Consider the following 24,357-nt stretch of genomic DNA (forward strand, 5'->3'; position numbering starts at 1 on the left):
CCTTGATCCGAACGGGAGAAGATCACGAACGGGATGTGGGCTGCGGAGGACGTGGATCATGCACGCGTGAGCTTCTTCCGTGATGCTCGGCATGGCTGGAAAACAGGGGAGATTGGGAATGGCTGAAGACACGTGGAACTTTTAGGAAAACTTTGAATGACTAATTGTGGATGTGATAAGGACTCAAATAATATAATGTGGGAGTTATGGGAGTGAAGTTTAAAACATAAAAGGTTGAACTCGATTGGATGTGAAAGGAATTAATGAGTTGGGCTGAATCGGAAATCTGAGAGGGTCTGATTCACGGGGTGCATACGACTTGGGTTCAGAGATCACTTTAAATGAATTTGACTGGACCTGCACACATTAGACTCAATCAGTAAATAAATAAGTAAAACTCGAATTACCTTTAATAATTTATTAAAATGTAATGATGAAGGTAACACATTTTTTTGGTTAAATTTATAAAATATGTAAATTAAAATAATGATAAGTGCTATGAAAAATAGTTAAATATATACATTATTTAGCACTTATCACAAAGAAACAGGGATTAGAGGTTTGGCGTGAGAGAGGAATGGAATCACAAAAGAAAAGGGAGGCTAGAGGAGATAGGGCTGCGGTGGATGTGGAAGTGGCTTTAGGGCCTCACGCCCAACGTGGAACAAGGGCCTCACGCCCAACCTTCTCTCAAGGTGACAAAGCAAGATTGCTAAGGAAGAAAGAAGCTCTTTTTTTTTTAATTCATTCATCAACTGAAATTACAAGATGTCATGAGGAGATATTTATAGATTTTCCTCATGATTTGAAATTTAAACACATAATGAATGCACTCCACATTTGAAGGCTTGGTTGCTAGAGAAAAGGAAAGAAAGTTGGCCGGCTCTAAGGGGGGATTTGAAAAGTTGTTGGCTCCCATTTGAAATGTTCTTGCATTTAAATTGTGGCCGACCTCTTGGATTTTGAATTTGGGTGACGTGTCAACTTGTATGAGGTGGCATGGTAATTGGTTTTTTTAATTTTGACTCTTTCATTTGGCATTATCCTCTTGGTTAAGATGATTGCTGATGTGGTATTGAGGTGGCATCTGGTTGAGATGATTGCTGATGTGGTGTTGAGGTGGCGTCCCAATAGGTGTCATATAGCATGTTGCATAGTAATTGGTTCTTCTGATGAGGTGGCATGACGTTGCAGTGGTTATTTTGATGAGATGATATAGTCGGCTCCTTATGCTTGACTTCATCCTGGTTGGCGTGCTTCCATTGGTTGGAGTGGTGGTGAGGTGGCCAGCTGATGTTGATGTGGATGCCGAAGTGATGCTCCAAGGGTGTGCAAAGGTGGTGGTAGAAACATGCAAGGTGGTAGTAGAAACATGCAACCTGTCCTGACTTGGCTTGCTAACTGACTTATTGAGGCTTGCTTTCTGACTTATTGATTTTATTTACAGGACTCGATCAAAGCCACAGTGACCTTAAGTTAATTGATTGGAGTCTTTTCTGGATTCTGGTGCCCGCACTAATTCTTCCGGGGTGGGAAGAATTCGACTCTGTCGAACAGCGGTTGGTTTGGCTGTGGTACTTTTCTAGAAGATCTGGGTTGAGTCTCTGTAGGTCCTCTCGAGTAATCCATGAATCATCAGATTTTAGTCGACCCTCCCAGTGAACCAAATAGCGTTGGTACCCTTTGTTCCGGGTGGTGATAGCTTGATCATCCAAAACATGTTCAACCCTATCTCTTGATTCTTGAAATGTGGCTGGAGGGCACTTAGGTGTGGGTTCACTCTCAATGGGAGCATGATCAAAAGGTTCACTAGGTATCAATGTTGGTCCCTTATACTCTATAAGGTCTGAGATGTTGAAGGTCGAGCTAATACCAAAATCAAGGGGTAAGTCAACCACATAAGCGTTAGGTTCAATTTTCTTTAATATCCTAAATGGACCTGCACTGCGGGCATGCAATTTTTTCATAGTTCCTGGGGAAAACCTTTCAGGTTTTAGTCTAATCATTACATTGTCTCCTTCAATGAATTCTTTAGCTCGTTTGTGACGATTAGCTGCTTGTGCATAAGCTTTGTTACTCATGTCAATTTTCTTACTAATTTTCTTATGTAAATCCCTGACATGTTGTGCATATGATTCTGTTATCTCTGAGACTCGTGCATGTGATGGTAATGGAATAAGATCTACAGGTTTCCTAGGTTTATATCCATGGACAATCTCAAAAGGACTCTTTCCTGTGGATCTATTGACTGAGCTGTTATAAGTGAATTCAGCACGTGATAATAGGAGATCCCAGTTTCCTAGGTTGTCACCGACAAGGCATCTCAATAAGTTCCCTAGACTCCGATTAACGACTTCGGTCTGACCATCAATTTGAGGGTGGTAGGCAGTGGAGAATTTGAGTTTGGTTCCTAGCATATGCCAAAGGATCTTCCAGAAATAGCTAGTGAACTTAACGTCTCTATCTGATACGATGGTCTTGGGTAAACCACGTAGCCTAACCACTTCATTTAGAAAACGTTTAGCTATTTTTGAGGCATCATAAGTCTGGAAACAAGGTATGAAGTGCGCCATTTTGGAGAATCGGTCTACCACGACATATACTAAATCATATTTTCTCAAGATTTTGGGTAATCCTAACATAAAGTCCATGCTAATATCTTGCCAAGGGCATTCGGGGACTGGTAGGGGAGTGTATAGACCGGTGTTTTGTCGGTGTTGCTTTGCTGTGGTGCAGGTTCGACATCGGGCTACTATTTGGGCAACGTTTTTCTTTAGACCTGGCCAAAAGAACTGGTCTTCGACTTCTAAGATGGTTTTGTTCCTACCAAAGTGACCAACTAGGCCTCCGGCGTGGATTTCCCAAACTAGAAAGTCTCGGATGGAGGTGCGGGGAATGCACAACTTATTTCTTTTGAAGAGGAATCCATCGTGAATGGTAAAATCGTGGAATTGGCTCGAGGGTCCTTGACGGATTGATTGGTAGATTTTCTTAAAGTCGGGGCAATGTTCATACTCCTCCTTAAGCCTTTCAAAACCTATGACTTTGGTACTAACAGAAGTGAGGAGCATAGATCGTCTACTAAGGACGTCGGCAACACGGTTTTCTTTTCCAGCCTTATGTTTCAGGACGAAGGTATAGGCCTGGATGTACTCTACCCATTTCGCATGTCTAGGATTCAACTTTTTTTGAGAGTTGAGGAAACGTAGGGCTTCATGATCGGAGTATAGGACAAACTCTAGTGGCAGAAGGTAGTGTCTCCAGTACCTTAGGGCTTGGACCACTACATACAACTCTCTATCGTAGGTAGAATATCTTAGTTTGGCATCGTTTAATTTCTCACTAAAGAATGCTACTGGGTGGTTTTCCTGACTTAGAACGCCTCCAATCCCGACTCCTGATGCGTCACAAGCAACCTCGAAAACTTTGAAAAAGTCAGGTAATCTCAATATAGGTGCTTGTGTCATCTTGTCCTTAATCTCTCTAAAGGCTTTTTCAGCTGCCTTGGTCCACTCAAAATTTCCTCTTTTAAGGCAATCAGTAATGGGGGCGACAATTGTGCTGAATCCTCTAATAAATCTCTTGTAGAATGTGGCTAGACCATGAAAGCTACGAATGTCATGAATGTTTTTGGGTACTGGCCACTCAATTATGGATTTAACTTTTTTGGGATCGGCAGATACTCCTTCAGTGGTCACGACAAATCCTAAAAAGATAGTCCTATGTGTCATGAATTCACATTTCTTTCGATTAGCATAGAGGCTATCTTGTCTAAGTGATTGACAAACTTGTCTAAGGTGATTCAAGTGGTCATCTTTTGTTTTGCTATATATGAGAATATCATCGAAATAGACCACTACAAACTTTCCAATGAATGTCCTTAAAACTTGGGTCATAATCCTCATAAAGGTACTAGGTGCATTGGATAAACCGAAAGGCATCACTATCCATTCAAATAAGACGTCCTTAGTCTTAAAGGTGTTTTTCCATTCATCCCCCGGCCTAATTCTTACTTGATGATAGCCACTCCTAAGATTGATTTTGGAGAATACCATGGCTCCGGCCATCATATCTAACATGTCGTGTAGACGAAAAATAGAAAAATGGTATTTGACGGTAATCTTATTGATGGCACGACTATCTACACACATTCTCCAAGTGCCATCTTTCTTAGGGGTCAGAAGGGCAGGTACTGCACAAGGACTTAAACTCTCCCTAATGAACCCTTTCCTAAGTAACTTGCCAACTTGCTTTTGCAATTCTTGGTGCTCTGAAGGATTCATCCTATAATGGGGTAGATTGGGCAAGGTGGCTCCTGGAACTAGATCTATGGCATGCTGAATGTCCCTTAAAGGTGGTAGGTTGTCAGGAAGATCTTTAGGAAATACATCTTTGAACTCCTCTAAGATTTCAACCACTTCTTGAGGGTGTGCTACTGGGGTTTGGTCCTGAGTCTCCTTAACAGTCAACATCCACATGGGTGAACCTTCATTGATCTCTTGCTCTAATTCCTTAGCATTGATTAGGTTCAATCCAGGTTTCTTTTCCTTCAGACTACTACTAGCTCCCCTCTTAACGTTGTCCTCAGGTGGGGTAGGATGAACTACAATTTTCTTTCCATTATGATTGAAGGAACCCGAATTTGATTGTCTAAACAGGGTAGCATCATGATCGTATAGCCATGGCCTGCCTAGGATAATGCTACTTACTCCCATAGGAAGGACATCACACCATACCTTCTCCTAATAGGATTGGAATTGTATCTAGACTTGGCATCTAAGTTTAATGGGTATTGAGGTCGAATTTATTCAAGATACCTTATAGGGATTGGGATGGGGTACGGTAGGCAACCCTAAACTCTTGACGGTGTTGGTTGATATGGCATTGACACAGCTTCCACTATCTAAGATGATTTTGCAGGCTTTTTCTTCTATTTTGATAAAGGTTTGTAGGATGTTGGTCCTATGCCAATCTTCTTGTTCTTTAGCCTGGGTCAATATACATCTCACAACTCCTAGAAATTCAGACATCTCAATGATTTCTTCCTCTTCTTTATATTCATCTACCAAATTGGTCTCTGCTTCGTAGACTTCTTCTCCATAATTCTCTAGGGTCTCAGGATCTTCTTCTTCTACTTCTCCTATGTGTAATGCTCTAGTGGGGCATTGGCTTGCATAATGTCCCATTTTACGACACCTAAAACAAGGAACATTGTTTTCCCTTCTACCTTCAGGGGCCTTTCCTTTGTCGTCCCTACGAGCCTGTGGAGTGATAGGATTGGGTCTGTGTGATGGGTTTGCACTTGGGTTCGGCCTGCTTCCAGGGTTGCTAATCCTATTGGGTTCAGGTCGTCGAAAAATGGGTCCCCTCTGGAATCGTTCGCAGTCTCTAGCAATCTGGTAGGCTTGGTCTAAATCATGAATTCCCTTAGGAACAATTCCCTTTGAATGTCCTCCTTAAGACCAGCTATAAACCTCGATAGGGTTACGGCTTCTGACTCGATTATGTTGCACCTTATAGCGAACTCATCAAATTTGGCAATGTACTCAGATACAGTTTTTCCTCCTTGATTTAATCTTTGCCATTGATCTAGTAACCTCTGTTCGTAGGATAATGGGACGTATTTCTCTCTTAGCTTAATTTTCATCTGTCTCCATGTATTGATAGGTACTTCTTCTCTTTGTCTAGTGATCCTCTCAATATTCTCCCAGTATAATCTTGCATATCGTGTCAACCTAAGCTTGGCAAATTTGAATTTTCTTTCTTCCGACATTTCATACCACTCAAAATATTGATCCATGTCATTTTCCCAATCAGTGTATACCTTAGGGTCTAGACTTCCTTCGAAGGAGGGTGCATCAAGTCTGATACTCCTAAGGGCTCGTTCATCCTGGTCTACATGATCCTGATGTGGTCGTCGCTGATTATGTTTAGGAGTGAAAAGGTGGCGATGGCGTTGGGGTGTCAATTCAGGTAGTTCAGGTCCCACGTGGGTCTGTTGATTTTTCTCTAGGATTCCTAGCCTCTTCTCAACTTGATCAAACCTATTGTTCAATTGCTTCAACTGCTCAGTCATAGTCCTTAGGATGGTCTCAAGATTGGGGTCCATGGCTTCAATGGGTTGTGTATGTGATGGGTTGTAGGATGTTCCTGATTTAGTTGTCATACAAGGCTTAAGACAAAACAAAATGACTAACCTATGCTAGGGTTTGCTAAATCTAAATCAAAGACTTATCTAATCAAAATTAGTTCATCACTTACCCAGGCCAGTTGGACCAAGAGTTCGTGTAACTACCATTAACCATACTTAGCTGACACCAACCGCTTAACGGGGCTGGGCAGATAAGATGGTAGCCACGACCCTGATCGGAACTTTTCTAGACAGCAAGGAATTAGCCAAATTCAATTAGCCTAAAGACTCATTATAGTTTCTAAGTTAAGTTGGCTAGTTGAGTTTTAAATTAGGCTTGGGTTCTAGATTTATGAGGGTGGTTGTTTTGGGCTAAGGAAAGGTGATGAAATCCTTCCCTTATGTTGTAATTAGAGTGCCCTTAATATGATTTATGATGGATGCAACTATTTTAAATGTCCACACAAGTTGAGATTTAAAATTTCAAATTTCAAATTTTGAATTTAAACTTTTGAATTTTGAATTTCAGATTTGAATTTTAGTTTTTAGCTTTTGAATTTCAAATTTCTAATTTCAAGTTTAAATTTCAAATTTAAATTTTGGAATCTCAGATTTTTTTTTTAAATTTAAGTCCCCACTTTTAATTTCGAATTTTGAATTTCAAATTTGGATTTCAGATCTGATGTTTCAAAATTTCAATGTTTGACCCTTTTCCTTTTTTCATCTTCATATAGAAAGAAATGTGCGTGTCCTAATTAGCCTGCTCTGATACCAAAAATGATGCGGGATGAATGCGAGGGATTTAAATATAAGGATTATCAGTAAGTTATGTTGATTAATTAGCCTAATTGCAACAGAAAATTCAGTCACATATGAGCTAAGAAAGCATTATCATGAGCATAGTAATTTCAGGACTAGTTACCCGCATATACTAATTCATTTAGGACTTAAGAGTAATGGACCGTTGTGGTTGAGAAACCACTAGATTAGGACGCTTTCTTCAATAAATCAGACCTAGAGTTGAGGCTTACCAAACATTAAACTTCTGGAGGAGGATCCTTGATCTCACTCTCGAGGGTTGATGATTGGATAACCAAGCTTCATCTTCCGTTGCAACAGGGCCCCCTTGCTATTGGTTTGATAATAGACCCAATGACATGGAGTACTTTAAGGACCTGCAAAGAAATAGGAATTAGAGGTTTGGCGTGAGAGAGGAATGGAATCATAAAAGAAAAGGGAGGCGAGAGGAGATAGGGCTGCGGTGGATGTGGAAGTGGCTTTAGGGCCTCACGCCCAACTTGGAACAAGGGCCTCACGCCCAACCTTCTCTCAAGGTGACAAAGCAAGATTGCTAAGAAAGAAAGAAGCTCTTTTTTTTTATTCATTCATCAACTGAAATTACAATATGTCATGAGGAGGTATTTATAGACTTTCCACATGATTTGAAATTTAAACACATAATGAATGGCGCTCCACATTTGAAAGCTTGGTTGCTAGAGAAAAGGAAAGAAAGTTGGCCGGCTTTAAGGGGGGGATTTGAAAAGTTGTTGGCTCCCATTTGAAAATTTCTTTCATTTAAATTGTGGCCGACCTCTTGAACTTTGAATTTGGGTGACGTGTCTACTTGTATGAGGTGGCATGGTGATTGGTTCTTTTGATTTTGACTCTTCCATTTGGCATTATCCTCTTGGTTGAGATGATTGCTGATGTGGTGTTGAGGTGGCGTCTGGTTGAGATGATTGCTGATGTGTGTGGAGTGATTGATTAAAACCCCATTTGATTTTGATGAGCTCAAAGCATTTGAGTATATCTTTTAATTACTAATGAATTCAATTGAGTGTTTCAGTGAAAATCCTGTCTAAGTGTCCCAAGACTTGGTTCATAATTGTTGGATAAGTTAAGGAGTCTGTTTGAACCAATGTCTGAGACTCGAGTCGACTCCCGAGTATCACGAGTCGACTCCAAGCGTATCAAGTTCACTGGCACGAGCTCGAGTCGACTCCAGATGAGTACGAGTTGACTCCGACTGAGAACAGACAGAAGAACAGAAAGGATCAACTCAGAACCTGTCAACGAGTCGACTCCTGAAGTGCGCGAGTCGACTCCAATGTTCACCAAGTCGACTCCAGGGAAGTAAGAGTCGACTCCAAGCAGTCACAGGCAGAAAAGTCGGAGAGCAGTTTTCGGGTCTGAGATTCGAGTCGACTCCAGTGGAACGCGAGTCGACTCCGATGGTTGACAGGTCGACTCCAAAGAAAGCAAGAGTCGACTCTCAGCGGTACACAAAGAAAGTCAGAGACCATTTTATGGACTCTGAGATTCGAGTCGACTCCCGCAATACGCGAGTCGACTCCAAGACACCGCGACCCCAAGACAGACAGAAAACCAAGTTACTGCCTCTGAGATTCGAGTCGACTCCCAGACAGCTCGAGTCGACTCCAAGACAGCTTCACGTCAAAAGGCAGAAGACCATCTTTCGGAAACTGAGAGCCGAGTCGACTCCAAGGAAGTTCGAGTCGACTCCAAGACTGGACGAGCCAAAAGACAGAGGATCGGGAGTTCGGGCTCTGAGATTCGAGTCGACTCCCAGGACAGTCGAGTCGACTCGAGTGGACAAAATTCAAAATTGGATCCACGGACTTCAGTGGATGAGCCGATTCCAAAATTGCCAAGTCAGCTCCAGAAGTTGACGAGTCGACTCCTGGTCAAGACGAGTCGACTCCCAGTCGTGGAGGCAACTTTAATTCAAATTTGGAACAGTTGCCGAGTCGACTCCGGAAAAGCTTGAGTCGACTCCCGCTACAGCCGAGTCGACTCCTGATCGCACGAGTCGACTCCAACCCACCAACGGTCATATTGTCAGGCTGCGCAGAGTGTTCAGAACGGGCAGAAAAAGCACTCTAACGGCTAGTTTCCGTGGGGGTTGGCTTAAATAGCCACAGAGGACTGTAGCAAGAAAAAGGAACAACTATTTTCACTCCAACTAATCAAGCATTCAAGCTCTGCAACGTGCTCTTCAACGAAAAAGAGGAAGATCTGCATTTACTGCTTCCAACTACATCTTCCCAGCAATTAAAGCCTCCTTCTCCTGCATTCAAGTCGACTACTCTTTCAAGAGGAGACCAGAAGTTTAAGAAGCCATTCCTCATCTCCAATCTAAAAGCGTTTGAGGCTTCTTAACTTCATTTATTGTTCATATTGTTTTCATCTGCTTTTTGAGAAGCTCATTTTCTGTTTTCTTTCTACAACTTGTATTTACTTGGTTCAATCGGGGATTGAATCAAGGGAATTGAGGTTGGTTGGTGAGCCGAGTTAAAACCAACGTGTGTAAGGGTTCGATTGTGATCCCGGGAAAACAATCGGGGGTGGTTCTAGTCGGTGAGCCTGGGAAAACCGACCGAGTTCGTTGTGAGCTCGTAAAACAACAAGTTTGGTTGTGAGCTTGGAAAACAACCGGCTGTAATCCAAGGAGATTATAGTGAATTCCCAAGTGAGACTTGGGGAGTGGACGTAGGAGCAAGGGTTAGCTCCGAACCACTATAAAACTTGTGTTTGTGATTGATTGTCTCTCCTTCTTCTCATTTCATATTACTCACAGCACATAGTAATTAATTAAATAACTTGCAATAGTTTTTAATTAGTCATCCATAACGTTTTAAATTATCTAAATTATTTTAAAACCCAATTCACCCCCCCCCCCCTCTTGGGTTGTCTATCTGGGCAACAAGTGGTATCAGAGCCTAAACTCTTCCACCCAAGAGTAAAAGATCGAAATGACAACCCCATTTGGATCTTCCCACATTGAGGGTCAGTCCACCCAAAGACCCCCATTCTTTAATGGGTCTGACTACTCATATTGGAAGGCTAGGATGAGAATATTCATCCAAGCCCAAGACTATGAGATGTGGACTATTGTAGTAAATGGGCCATACATCCCATCCATATATGTAGATGGTGTCAAGGTACCCAAACTAGAAACGGATTGGGATGAACATGACATGAGGAAGGCACAACTAAACTCTAAAGCTATGAATGTGTTTTATTGTGCCTTAGATAGAAATGAATTCAATAGGGTCTCTACTTGCAACTCTGCAAAAGAGATTTGGGATAGACTTGAAGTGACCCATGAGGGCACAAATCAAGTTAAAGAATCCAAAATAAATATACTGGTTCATAAGTATGAACTATTTAGAATGGATTCTAATGAGACAATCACTAGCATGTTCACTAGGTTTACAGACATTGTCAATGGCCTAAAAAGCCTTGGCAAGAGCTATACTAACAGTGATCTTGTCAGGAAAATCCTTCGGTGTCTACCTAGGTCGTGGGAAGCTAAAGTGACGGCAATCCAAGAAGCCAAGGACTTGAACAAGTTACCACTAGAGGAGCTTCTTGGATCCCTAATGACGCACGAGCTAACCATGAAGCAACACAACAAGGAAGAGTCCTCCCATAAGAAAAAGGTAATAGCTCTAAAATCTACTTTATCTAACAAGAACTTATCTTGCAGTAGCAGCAGTGACGAAGAAGAGGATGAGGAAGATGATGGTGAGGCTCTTCTTGTGCGCAAGTTCAAGAGATTCATCAACCACAAGAAGTCCTATCATCAAAGGAGAGGCCCCTCAAATTTCTACCACAAGGACAAAGGTAAGGAAAGGGAAAACGAGGGGATTGGGTGTTACGAGTGCAAGAAGCCGGGTCACATAAGAACTGAATGCCCTTTACTGAAAAAGGGGAGCAAGTACAAAAAGAAGAAGGCTCTTGTCACGACTCTATCCGACTCCGACTCATCATCCTCTTCATCGGATGAGGAACAAGAGGAAAAGGCCAATCTCTGCTTCATGGCCAATGAAAGTGAGGTAACATCCGAATCACCTTTAGATTTTACTTTTGATGAGCTTTATGATGCTTTTAATGAATTAATGATAGAATATAAGGCAATAAATCTGAAGAATAAAGAACTAAAAATAGCTAATCAATCATACATACTTAAGTACGATAAATTAGTTAAGGATAAGGACTTAATCACCAAAGAAAATATGGAACTTAAGACAAGCAATAAACTTTTAACTCAAAAGACTAATACCTTAACTAAAGAAAATGAAAGGCTAATCTAATGAATTAACATGACTCCTAATTGGATTAGGATTGAAGAGTTCAATTGAGTCACAATTTATTTGAGTTCTAATTGGATTAGAACTAGCATTGATTAAACCCGAAATTGGTTCACCCTTGGTCTAAGCCTAATTGGATTAAGGCTTAACCATATTAGGGCTTCCTAATCCTCCTTAGAGGAGGATTAGGTTAACCAAGAAGGAGGGGCGCACGCCCCTCCTCCTCTTGTTTGGTGCGGCACAACAAGAGGGGCCGGCGCCCCTCTTGGAACCCCTCTTTGTAAGAGCTCCACATGCTATTTAAGAGGAGGCGTGGGGCTGCATTAGGGCATTCAAGCCCTCTTCCTCTCCAAGCCGTGGCCCCCCTCTCCTCTTCCTTGGTTCAGCCGCAAGCAAGGAGAAGAAAAGAAGAAGGCCTTGGCCTCCTCCTCCTCCTCCCTTCCTCCTTCCAACGCAGGGAAAAGAAAGAAGGCTGCAGGGGCTTTGTTCCTCTTCTTCACTTCATCCTTCTTCTTCCTCCTCCCAAGCATAATCAAAGGTTGATTCAAAGGAAGGACATCAGCCATTAAAGTTGTCTCTGCAAGGGAGCTAGCATCCCGGGGAGACAAAGAAGCTTGGATCGATTTTTGCTTCGTGTGTCTATCCGTAGAGGCCGGATGTGTGTGCGGCTTCAAACGAGCCTTCTTCCAAAACCACGATCATCAGTTTGCGGTGATTATCTACCCGCACAAGGTGAAGATCTGATCTTCCTAATTGGTTTAAAAGTTTTTAATCCTAACTAACTACGAACGGTTTTTGAACAACGTTCATGAGATGAACGTCGATCCCACGCATGCCACTTCCACTGCATCTGAAATTTTTTTAATTTTTTGCAGCATGAGCGGATTTCCAACATTGTACCTATTGGGTGTAAATGGATCTACAAAAGAAAAATAAGTTCGGATGGCAAGGTAGAGACCTATAAGGCAAGGTTGGTGGCAAAAGGTTATAGTCAGCGTGAAGGCATTGACTATCAGGATACCTTTTCACCGGTAGCCATGCTGAAGTTCATTCGAACGTTGCTTGCCATTGCAGCTTATTATGATTATGAGATATGGCAGATGGAAGTGAAACCTGCATTCCTTAATGGATATCTTGAGGAAGATATCTATATGAAACAGCCTCAGGGTTTCACTTTCAGTGATGGTAATCACAAGGTCTGCAAGCTGCAAAGATCTATTTATGGACTAAAGCAAGCATCTCGGAGTTGGAACACTCATTTTGATGATGTGATCAAATCATTTGATTTCATCAAAAACGAAGAGGAACCATGTGTGTACAAAAAGGTCAATGGGAGGGCTATAGTATTCCTCGTATTATACGTGGATGATATACTCCTAATTGGCAATGATATTCCCATGCTCACATTGGTCAAATTATGGCTGTCTAAGAAGTTTTCCATGAAAGACCTAGGTGAAGCATCTTATATTTTGGGAATTAAGGTCTATAGAGATAGATCTGATGCTTGGCCTATCATAGAAAATGTACATAGAGGAAGTGCTGAAGAGGTTCAGCATGGAAAACTCTAAAAGGGGATTGTTACCCCTAAGGCATGGGATAAATCTCTCCAAGAAGATGTGTCCCAAAATATCTGAAGAGATTCGGCGCATGAGTAGGATCCCTTATGCATCGGCAATAGGGAGCCTCATGTATGCCATGCTATGTACTCGACCTGATATAGCACATGCTGTGAGTGTCACGAGCAGATATCAGTCGAATCCAGACGAGAAGCACTAGATAGATGTGAAAAATATCCTTAAGACTTGAGAAGGACTAAGGATATGTTTTTGGTCTTTGGAGGAGGCACAGAGTTAAAGGTAGAAGGATATACTGATTCAGACTTCATGACTGACCCTGATGATAGAAAGTCTACATCAGGATATGTATTCTTATGCAATGGAGGATCGGTAAATTGGAAGAGTTCCAAGCAACTGATTATTGCAGATTCTACCATGGAAGCAGAGTACATTGCTGCATCGGATGCTGCGAAGGAAGCGTTCTGGTACAAGAAGTTTGTCGAAGAGCTAGGAGTCATGTCATCAGATGCCATAATTCTTTTCTGCGACAACAACGGTGTCATAGCACTGGCTAAGGAGCCGAGGTCTCACCAGAAGTCCAAGCACATAGAGCGGTGATTTTATCTAATTCGCAACTACCTCGAAAAGAAGTATGTAGAGGTGCAGAGAGTAGACTCCACTGATAACGTGGCGGACCCATTCACTAAGCAGCTGAGTTAGAAGAAATTAGAAGTCCATCTTGAAAAAATGGGACTTAAATACATGTCTGATTAGCTTTAGTGCAAGTGGGAGATTGTTAAAAGTATGCCCTAGAAGCCAACGTGGCTGACGCATATTTGTAATCTGGGGCACAAATTTGTAATTTGACTCTTATTAATAAATAAGATTGGGCAATTTATTTTTCATTCATGTTTGTATGTGTCCACGAATCGTCCAAGAAATTAATAGATGTTGACACATATTCTCAAGGAGTTGAAAATTTGAGGCATATTCATTAGGGATTAATTTCTAAATGCTTCTGATCGATGGATCCATCATGAGGGACGGTGATCGATCTGCTGAGATTAGTGCATAGATCACTTAGTGAGATGGACGAGTCTCGAGTCCATGGTGTAGAGACACTGGAGTGATTATGCAAGTACTTGTTAGAGAACAAAGTACTGAGTGTGACCAAAGATAGTAGTCATATGGATGTCTATCCACTCGTCAGTGACTACTTATGCTGCAGTTGTATGACTGGTTCTTTGACCTGTGATGCCTCAGCTATTCACTATGAGGTTTCTGTAGTTTGACGAGCATGTGAACTTGGGCCCTAGCCATTCGGGTCCTTGTAGTGCGGATTGGCTACAGTAGATTCATTTTGGAATAGAGTTGTATCTAGATTGGATCTATCGATCTTGATAGATTAGGAATGATCCTATGTGATTTATGAGACTGAGTTCGATAAATTCCTGGCCAGGTATTTTGGAAAAAGAGTTTTCCATATCTCGAATTGGAAGTCGTATAAATTTGACATATGACGGACGATGGGGTTTGACGAGATATCCATAACCTTCGTCACGTCGGGATCCATGATAGAGGGACTGTATCATACACTAACTGCACCTAGAGATTTAGACATTCCATTCTGCTGGGTTGCCACCACATACTGCTAAGTATCACTAGTGGATTGTGAGACTCGAAGGCATTCACTTGATGATCAGTGAACCCTGAGAGTAGAACTGAAATCGTTTCAGTCCACTGAAAGAAGTTTCAGTGATATTAAGATGGAGATCTCAATATGTCTCACTACCAGTCAGAATAGAACCTGCAGGGTCACACACATAGAGGATTTAATTAGTGAGACTATCATAATTGTGATTTGGAATCACAATAGAAATCAATCATCAATATGATTGGTGATTGAATTAACCCACTAAGTGTTATTGAGTTAATAGAAGAAGAATTAAGTGGAATTGATTGCAATTGGATTACAATTGGACTGATTTAATGAGCCAAATCAAATTGGGTTCGACCCAAATTGATTTGGGTTCATGATTGGGTCAAGTTGATTAAACCAAGATTTGTGCGGATTTTAAAGACCACATGTCGTCGTAGGATGAATATGACTTAAGTCATGTTCACACTATGTGGACTTTAAAGTCCACATGGCGTCGTTGGATGCATACTCCCAAATCAATTAATTCTCCTAATGAGATTAGGAATCCTAATGTGATTAGAAAATTAATCAATTGATTAAGTGAACATATGTCATGCATCTATGAGCACAAGGATTGGACACTTGGCATTAATCCAAGGGTGGGTTATAGTCCCATACTCCTAATAAGATTAGAAGAGGCCCTAAACCCAATCTATAAAAGGGTAGCAAGGGAGACATTATGAATCAATTCTCTTCTCTTCCTCCCCACGTCTCCTCTCTCCCTCTCTTCTTCCTTCCTTCTCCATGGCAGCAAGGGGACCTCGTCTTCCTCTTCATCCACAGGAGCAAGGCAAGGAAGATCCACGCTTAAAGCTTCATCCCTCATCTTCCTCCATTGCGAGCAAGGTTGAAGAAGAAAGCGTTCTTCTTCAAAGAGGTATGCTGCAGATTTTTATCTTCCAATATTATGATAGTCATGAGAGATCTTTGCAAAGAGCTAGCACTCCGGTAAAACCTATTCTCAAATGATTAGATCCTCGTGTGGATACCTGTAGAGAACGGACAATTGTGCGGCTCAAACAGGAACCTAGAATAGATCATTAGGTTGCGGTGTTCTACACCTGCAGAATTTTTGAAGATGAGATCTTCAAATCTAATAACTTCTGATTTTGTTTCAGTTTTATAAATCTTAATCAACCCTCCTCAGATCCTAATCTTTCCTTCCTAATGAGTTCAAGGATCTTCTGGATTTGGATACAGAAAATTTTTTGAATTCTACGATCCGAGGCACGTTCATACGATGAACGACGTTCCGTTCAAATTCCGCTGCGAACGTCGCATCGAACGAGGTGTAACCAGCAGTCACATTGATTAGTACAGAAAATCGTTCCTGTGCTACCAGCTTAGGTTCGAACATATGGGGTCACATGCATAGATGTTTTCTAGGTTGATCATAAAAGCTGATGGACGATTAAGAATCATCCAAGGGTAATTTGGTCAATTCAATTGACAAATTATCCTAAGTAAAATGTTGCTATAAAATAATTAATTATTGGATGATTAATAAGAAATTAGATTGTTAATTGACTCAATTTGATTGAGTAATAGAGCTTGGGTTGAGCCAAATTGAATTAGATTCAATTTGTGCTACATTAGGGTTTGACTTAATTAGATTGGGTTTAAACCAAGAAGATTGGGCTTGACCTAATTAATGGGACTTGACCCAATTGGATTGGGCATGATCCAAGATCCTCATCTGATGAAGATTCTGAATTCAAATATTTGAAATTTGAATTCGAGATCAATTCCTGAAAATTAGGAACCTAGTTTTGGAAATCAGATGACACATGTCACCCTCACATCAATGGCGCCATAGATGGGATTTTTTCTTTTTAGTTGATGGCGCATGATGACACATGGCAAGGATCTATGGTGTGGCACCATGAAGAGAATTTATCTTGATTTGATTAGGATTTTAATTCCTTCATTTGATGGTGCCAAGTGACATGTGGCGAGATCCTAGCAGGGGATGCAAAATTAGGGGGCAAGCGGCTGTTTTCTTTTGGAAGAAATGAATCGCTATTCGTTAGGGATTCAAATGCAGCATTCAATGGCCACACCTCCTCTTTTATTCCACCGCACATGGTCCCTGTTTGATGGGGATTTCAATTACTATTTGATGGCAATTAATTGGTGCAAAGAAGGAAGGAAGGTGTGGGTTTTTTTGGCAAAAAGAGGCCCTCCATGCGATCTCCTCCATGTGTGTGTGAATTTCTGGATAGCCTAAGTTCTGAAAAAAAAAAAAGAGAGAACACGTGAAGGTCACAAGCTCTCTTTGATCTCCTTCATCTCCTCCTTCGTCGCCTTCAAAGGAACGATCAAGGGTTGATTGTTTTAAGATTACAGCACATCCTCACAAGCTAGCAATCCTGGGGAGGTCGATCATCCAAGAGCTTCACGTGGATCACCCGTGGAGGCCAGATGGTTGTGTGGCTACGAAGCTCGAGCATCATATTCATTTGTCTCTGTGATTCATAAAGGTATAAATTTAGAGATATAATTTTGTGCTAAGTTTTAATCGAGTTCAATCCCTCGAGGGTTCATTCCTCTTTTTGGGCTCCTCACGGAGTAATCTCCAGATCTCATTCAATGAGCATTCGGAGATAGATTGGATCCAAAATTAGTCGAGTTTAGAACTTTACTTATGCTCTTATTTTCAGATCTAATGATAATCATGCATAGTTGGTTTTATGCATAATCGTTTAAACGATCATGGTATTTATTTATGATCTATTCTGCATGCTAGAATTAAACTATTTAATTCTATTTTTCCGCTGTGATTTAAACATTAAGAACTACGTGTGGCTTGATCCCCCTTTCGAAGGGGTACGTAGGCAACCCGATCAGGAGCAGCCACGGTTTTTAAGAAAAATTTTTAATTTTCAGCATGTAGCCCGTTGTAAATAAATCATCACAAAAGTTGTTCATAAGCAATAGAGCTGTATTCTTGGAGAAGGAAGTAGAAGCTCTAATGTAGAACTTAGAGAAGTTCAACATGTAGAAGACTCAATACCATCCACTGGACCTATTGAGTTAGATTTGATTAGATCAGATTCCGAACCCATCTTGGATGCACCATTAAGAAGATCAGGTAGAGTACCATGTTAGCCGGACAGATACTACGATTTCTTGGTCCGAAACGGAGATCCTGTCGAACTTGATGAAAATGATGAGGATCCGATCACCTATATGGTGCTACGTAGAGGCATGACTCTGATGCATGGCTTGGAGCCATGCAATCCAAAATAAAATCCATGAAGGTCAATGATGTATGGACATTAGTTGACCCACCCGAAGGGATTAAACCCATAGGGTGTAAGTGGATTTTCAAAAGAAAATGGGGAGCAGACGGTCAGGTTGAGACTTATAAAGCTCATCTGGTTGCCAAGGAATATCATCAACATTATGGTATTGACTATAACGAGACGTTTTCTTCCATGGCAATGCTCAAGTCCATTCGAATTATGCTTGCAATAGCAGCACATTTAGATTATAAGATCTGGCAGATGGATGTTAAAACCATCTTTCTAAATGAGGATTTAGAAGAGGAAGTGTATATGATATAACCTGAAGGTTTTATATCTGTAGATGAATCTAAAGTGTACAAGCTTCAAAAATTTATTTATGGATAAAGCAAGCTTCACGGAGTTGGAATATACGTTTTGATAAGGTAATCAGAATATATGGCTTCATTAAGAATGAAGAAGAACCCTGCATTTATAAATGGGTCAATGGTTCAGTTATGATATTTCTAGTTTTGTATGTGGATGACATTCTATTAATTAGGAATGATGTCCCTACATTACAATGAATAAAAGTATGGTTATCATCTCAATTTGTCATGAAAGATTTGGGTGAAGCATTTTACATCCTGGGAATGAAGATCTATAGAGATAGATCTAAAAGATTGCTTGGATTATCCTAATCTACGTACATTGATACTATGCTGAAGAGGTTCAGCATGATTAATTCCAAAAAAGGCTATCTTTCAATGGGCCATAGAATTAACCTTTCAAAAAAGGATTGTCCGACAACTCCTCAAGAAAGAGAGAGCATGGATAGAATTCGATATGCTTCGGCAGTGAGATCTATAATGTACGCCATGACATGTACTAGACCAGACGTGGCATACTCACTAGGAGCAGTGAGTAAATACTAGTCTGATCCAGGTAGCAACCACTGGAAGGTTGTAAAAACCATCCTAAAGTATTTGAGAAATACTAAGGACCAGTGGCTTATCTATGGTGATTCTGACTTGAAACTTGAGGGTTATATTGATTCTAGTTTCCAGTCAGATCGAGATGATAGCAAGAGCGTGTCAAGTTATATCTTTACTCTTAAGGATGGTGCTATCTGCTGGAAGAGTTCCAAGCAGCACACAGTGGCAGATTCTACATGCGAAGCAGAATACATTGCAGCATCTGATGCCGCCAAGCAAGTTGTATGGTTGCGCAAGTTCATCACCGAGCTTGGAGTGGCACCCTCTATTGATGGTCCAGTTCCTATATTTTGTGATAACACTGGAGTCATTGCTCAAGCAAAGAAACCTAAAGCACATCAGCAGATCAAGCATATTCTACGACACTATCATCTGGTTCAGGGGATTATAGAACGATGTGACATTGATCTACAGAAGATACAGAAGAAAATCTGGCTGACCCATTTACCAAAGTCCTCGGCATCAAAGAGTTCAACGAAAACAAGTCGAAGATGTGTATTAGATACTGTGCCGATTGGCTTTAGGCTAAGTGGGAGTTGTTGGGAATTGTATCCTAAGTGTCAATCATCAGTATATTAATGATTGAATTTTGTAAATGAATTGACAAATTAATAAAGTGTTATTTGGCGTTATTCATCATTTCATTGTACATCTTCAAATGAACTCTTATATGATGAAGTCCTTAGGACTTATTTTATGATAAAGGAGTATTTATCTTCAAGTCCTTAAACCTGTTCCTGATCAAATGATATGCTGTTACTAGGACGACGGCTTATCGAGATTAGATCATTGTGTGACATATACGTTGGTTGTCCTCTTAACCAAGGAGTGTGGAGACACTGATATGTCACACAGGTGAAGTGTAGGAGTACATTTCACTGAACGTGACAATTCCGGAACGCTCTACTGTCAAGAGATATTCCAAGTGGATATGGATATAAGTATCCCTCAGACTTGAGATCACCACAGTGATTAGCAAGCAACTCACTGTACTTTGGTACCGGACTAGTAAAATTTCTAATTTTGGAACGAAAGGTTACTGGGTGTAGTCAAGTACTTGCAAAATTGGTGCGTGAGTCAAGATGGAATTGACCCCTCCTGAAAATAGGAGATAATGCTTTGTGTTCAAATTAGCAAAACCTTGGCCAGAATAATCTTTGTGATGAGTCACAGGATTTCTAAAGTTAATCACATAGTGGATATACTGATTAGAGAGTTGACAGAACTCTGAGGTCATCCTAGCATTAGGAGTCAAAGGGATGAATTATATAGTAACCATAGTTCAGAATTTTAGAATATTTACTTCACTTATATTCGGCCTATCCGGATGTTGGGTACCATTGCTAGATGGTCACATCGATTAGTGCAGGAAGTCATTCCTATACTACCGGCTTAGGTTCGAACCTATAAGGTCATACGCATAGAAATTTCTAATTGATCAAGATGGTTGATGGATGATTGAAAATCATTCAGGGATAATTTGGTCAATTCGATTGGCAAATTATCCTACAAAATAATTAAAGTAATTATTGGAGGATTAATTAGTAATTAGATTACTAATAAACTCAATTTGATTGAGTAAATGGACTAAGAATGAGCCAAATTGAATTGGATTCAATTTTGGGTTCAATCAGGCTTTTGACCTGATTGGGATCAACTCGAAGTAAAGAGGGATCGACTCGAGATGGGGTCAACTCAAGCTTGGCTGGGGTTGACTCTCTCAAAGAATCCAAAGGACGACCTCTTCTGTTTTTCTAGGTGGAGTCGACTCGAGTTTTCCTTAGGGTTGACTCGAGTAAGCTGGGGTCAACTCGAGCCCTGAAGGAGTCGACTTGCTGGGCATATTAGGGGAAGAAGCTCTCTGTCGTCTCAGCCAAGGTCGACCTACGAAGCTCTGGGGTCGACTCGGGTGGACTTTGGAGTCGACTCGAAGGGGAAGGAGTCGACTCGAGGCGACTTGGAGTCGACTCGAGATTGGGAAGATCGACTCCTTCTAAAATTCCTGGAACTCACAGACGGGCTGAACTCGAGGGATTCGATCTAGACATAGATTTTCAATGAAAAGTGATGGGATTTAGATTGTAGGAGATGTGGGAGAATGGTTTGATGATTATCAATGGAATTCCGAATTAAATTTGAATGAAATCAAATCAGCACCATCCATTTCAAATTATCTCACCCGCATGAACAATATAGTATTTGAATTTTGAATTCAAACAAGATAAGATCTATCTTGTTACAACCAACCCCTTCATGCGCCAACAAGATACCAGATTTCCATTTGAATTTCAAATTCAAATGAGCAGATGGCATGCCATTAAAAAGGGATTAATTCCTTGTGTTGCAAAAAAATGAAAATCAGCCTTCCATCTAGCCGACTTCATTCTCCTTTAAGTCCATCTCGCCATAGCTGATAGGGATTCCTGATAAGAGCCTTTAGATCAGATCTAAGTCCTCTTCAATCCCTACAAACTATTTCTCCAAGTTCTTCCAAGAAGGTGAATCAAAAGTTGATAGCGTCGGAAAGATCAAAATTCAGCAAAGTAAGATCCTGCGCAAGCTAGCACTTCCGCAGAATTGGATCACTCCAGGAGCTTCACGTGGATTACTTATAGAGGCCAGACGAGTGTGTGGCTACGAAGCTCGAGCATCAAATCCATTACTTTCAGATTTCATAAAGGTATGAATCTAGATCCAAAGATATTTCTTATAGATTCCAATCTCCGAGGGTTAAACCTCTTTTGGGGCTCTTCACAGAGTAATCTTCAGAGCCTACTCAATGGGCATTCGAAGATTAGTTGGTTGTTAGATTAATTGAGTGTAGAACTTAATTAATAATCTCATTTCAGATCTAAAATTAATCGTGCAATGATTTTAGCATAATCGTTTAAACGATCCCGACATATTGATCATGAATACTTGTAGTGGTACTTTGAAATTTGATTTCTTATGCATGCTAGCATTAAAATGTTTAATTCGATTTTTCCGCTGCGAATTTCAAAATTAAAAGAACTACGTATGGCTTAATCCCCCTTGTGAAGGGGTACGTAGGCAACCCGAACAGGTATGGCCATTGATTTTGAAAAATTTTAAATTTCAGCATGGTATCACTATTAGCATCATAGGATCGCTTTCATCTTTCCCTTCCTTCCATGCATGGATCTCCTAATTCAATTAGGATTTACATGGTCCCATTTGATCAATAGAATCCTAATCCAATTAGAACCCAATGTGTCCTCCAATTTAATTCATGTGAATCCTAATTCTATTAGGATTCAAATTGGACTTCATGAATTAAGTTTCTTATCTAATAAGGAGTTCTAATTAATTAGGCATTCCCATCCTTATCCAATAAGTTTAAGCCTAATTTAATTAGATCCAATTGAATCAATTAAATTGCAATCCAATTGCAATTCCTTCTTATTTAACTCACTAACTCTTAGCGGGTTAAACCAAATGTCAATCAAATTGACAATCAAGATCAATTGCGATCTGAATCGCAATCCAACCGTCGGAATGTTCAAAATCTCTAATGTGTGTGACCTCCTAGGTTCTATTCTATCTGGTAGTGAGATATATTATGATCTCTATCATAATATCATTGAAACTCCTTTCAATGGGTTGAAATAATTTCAACTCTTCTCTTAGAGTTTACTGATCACCAAGTAAATGACTTCGAGTCTCACAATTCACTAGTGACACCTAGCAGCACATAGTGGCAACCCAGCAGAATGGAATGGATGAACCTCTGGGTGCAATTAGCGAATGATACAGTACCTCTATCGTGGATTCTGACATGACGGAGGTTATGGATAACTCGTCAAACCCCATCGTCTGTCTTATGTCAAATTTATTTGACTCAAGTTCGAGATTGGAAAACTCTTTTTTCAGAACTGTCCTGGCCAAGGTCTTTCGAACTTAGTCTCATAAATCACATAGGATCACTCCTAATCTATCAAGATCGATAGATCCCATCTAGATGCAACCCTAATCTGACAGCGAACCTACTGCAGCCAATCTGCACCACAAGGATCCTTAAGGCCCATATTTATATACTCGTCAAGATACAGCAATCTCACCATGATTAGCTAAGTTATCGCAGGTCTAAGTACTAGTCATACAACTGCAACATCAAATAAGTCACTGACGAATGGATAGACATCCAAGTGACTTCTTGCTTTAGTCACGTTCAGTACCCTTGTTCTCTAACAAGCACTTCCATAATCACTCCAGTGTCCCCACACTGTGGACTTAAGACGTGTCCATCAAGAAAAGTGATCTGTGCACTAATCTTATCGGATCGATCACCGTCCTTCGTGATGATCCATCGATCAGGAGCAATTCAGGAATTAACTACCTAATGACACATGTCTTAAATTCTCAACTCTTGAGAATATGTGTTATTATCTTATTAATTCCTAGGACGATTCATGGACACATAATAACGTGAATAAACAAAATGTCCGATTTTATTAATCAATAAAAAGGTCAAGTATAAATTTCATGTCCTAGAACAAATATAATGTGTCTGTCAATTGGCTTCTAGGGCATACTTCTAACAATCTCTCACTTACACTAAAGCCAATCAGAATATATCTAAGCTCCATCTTCTCAAGATGTGCTTTTATCTTCTGCTGACTCAGCTGTTTACTGAATGGGTCCGCCACATTGTCTGTGGAGTCTACTCTTTGCACCTCTACATACTTCTTTTCGAGGTAGTCGCGTATCAGATGATATCGCCGCTCTGTGTGCTTGGATTTCTGGTGAGACCTTGGCTCCTTAGCTAGTGCTATGGCACCATTGTTGTCACAGTAAAGTGTGATGGCATCTCATAACATCATGCCTAAATCTTCAACAAACTTTTTGTACCAAAATGCTTCCTTTGCAGCTTTAGAGGTGGCAATATACTCAGCTTCCACGGTAGAATCTACAAGGATCGGTTGTTTGGAACTCTTCCAATTTACCGAACCACAATTGCATAAGAACACATATCCTGATGTAGACTTTTTATCATCAATGTCAGTTATAAAGTCTGAATTTGTGTATCCTTCTACCTTTTATCCTGATTCTCCTCCAAAGACTAAGAACATATCCTTAGTTCTTCTTAAGTACTTAAGAATGTTCTTCACAGCTATCTAGTGCTCCTCACCTGGATTCGACTAATATATACTCGTGACACTCACAGCATGTGATATATCAGGTCGTGTACATAGTATGGTATACATGAGGCTCCCTATAGCCGAAGTATAAGGGATCTTGCTCATGCGTTGAATCTCTTCAGATGTGTTGGGGCACATTTTCTTGAAGAGATGAATCCCATGCCTAAGGAGTAGCAATCTTGTTTTAGAGTTTTTCATGCTAAACTTCTTAAGCACTTCCTCTATGTACATTTTCTATGACATGCCAAGCATCCTTTTAGATCTATCTCTATAGACCTTAATCCCCAAAATGTAGGATGCTTTTCCAAGATCTTTCATGGAGAATTCCTTAGACAACCAAACTTTGACCGAAGTAAGCATTGGAATATCATTTTCAATTAAGAGGATATCATCCACGTACAATACGAGGAATACAACAGCCCTCCCACTAACCTTCTTATAAACACATGGTTCCTCTTTATTCTTGATGAAATCAAATGA

This window comes from Phoenix dactylifera, unplaced genomic scaffold (assembly GCF_009389715.1).
Source record: "Phoenix dactylifera cultivar Barhee BC4 unplaced genomic scaffold, palm_55x_up_171113_PBpolish2nd_filt_p 000411F, whole genome shotgun sequence".
Lineage (NCBI taxonomy): Eukaryota > Viridiplantae > Streptophyta > Magnoliopsida > Arecales > Arecaceae > Phoenix > Phoenix dactylifera.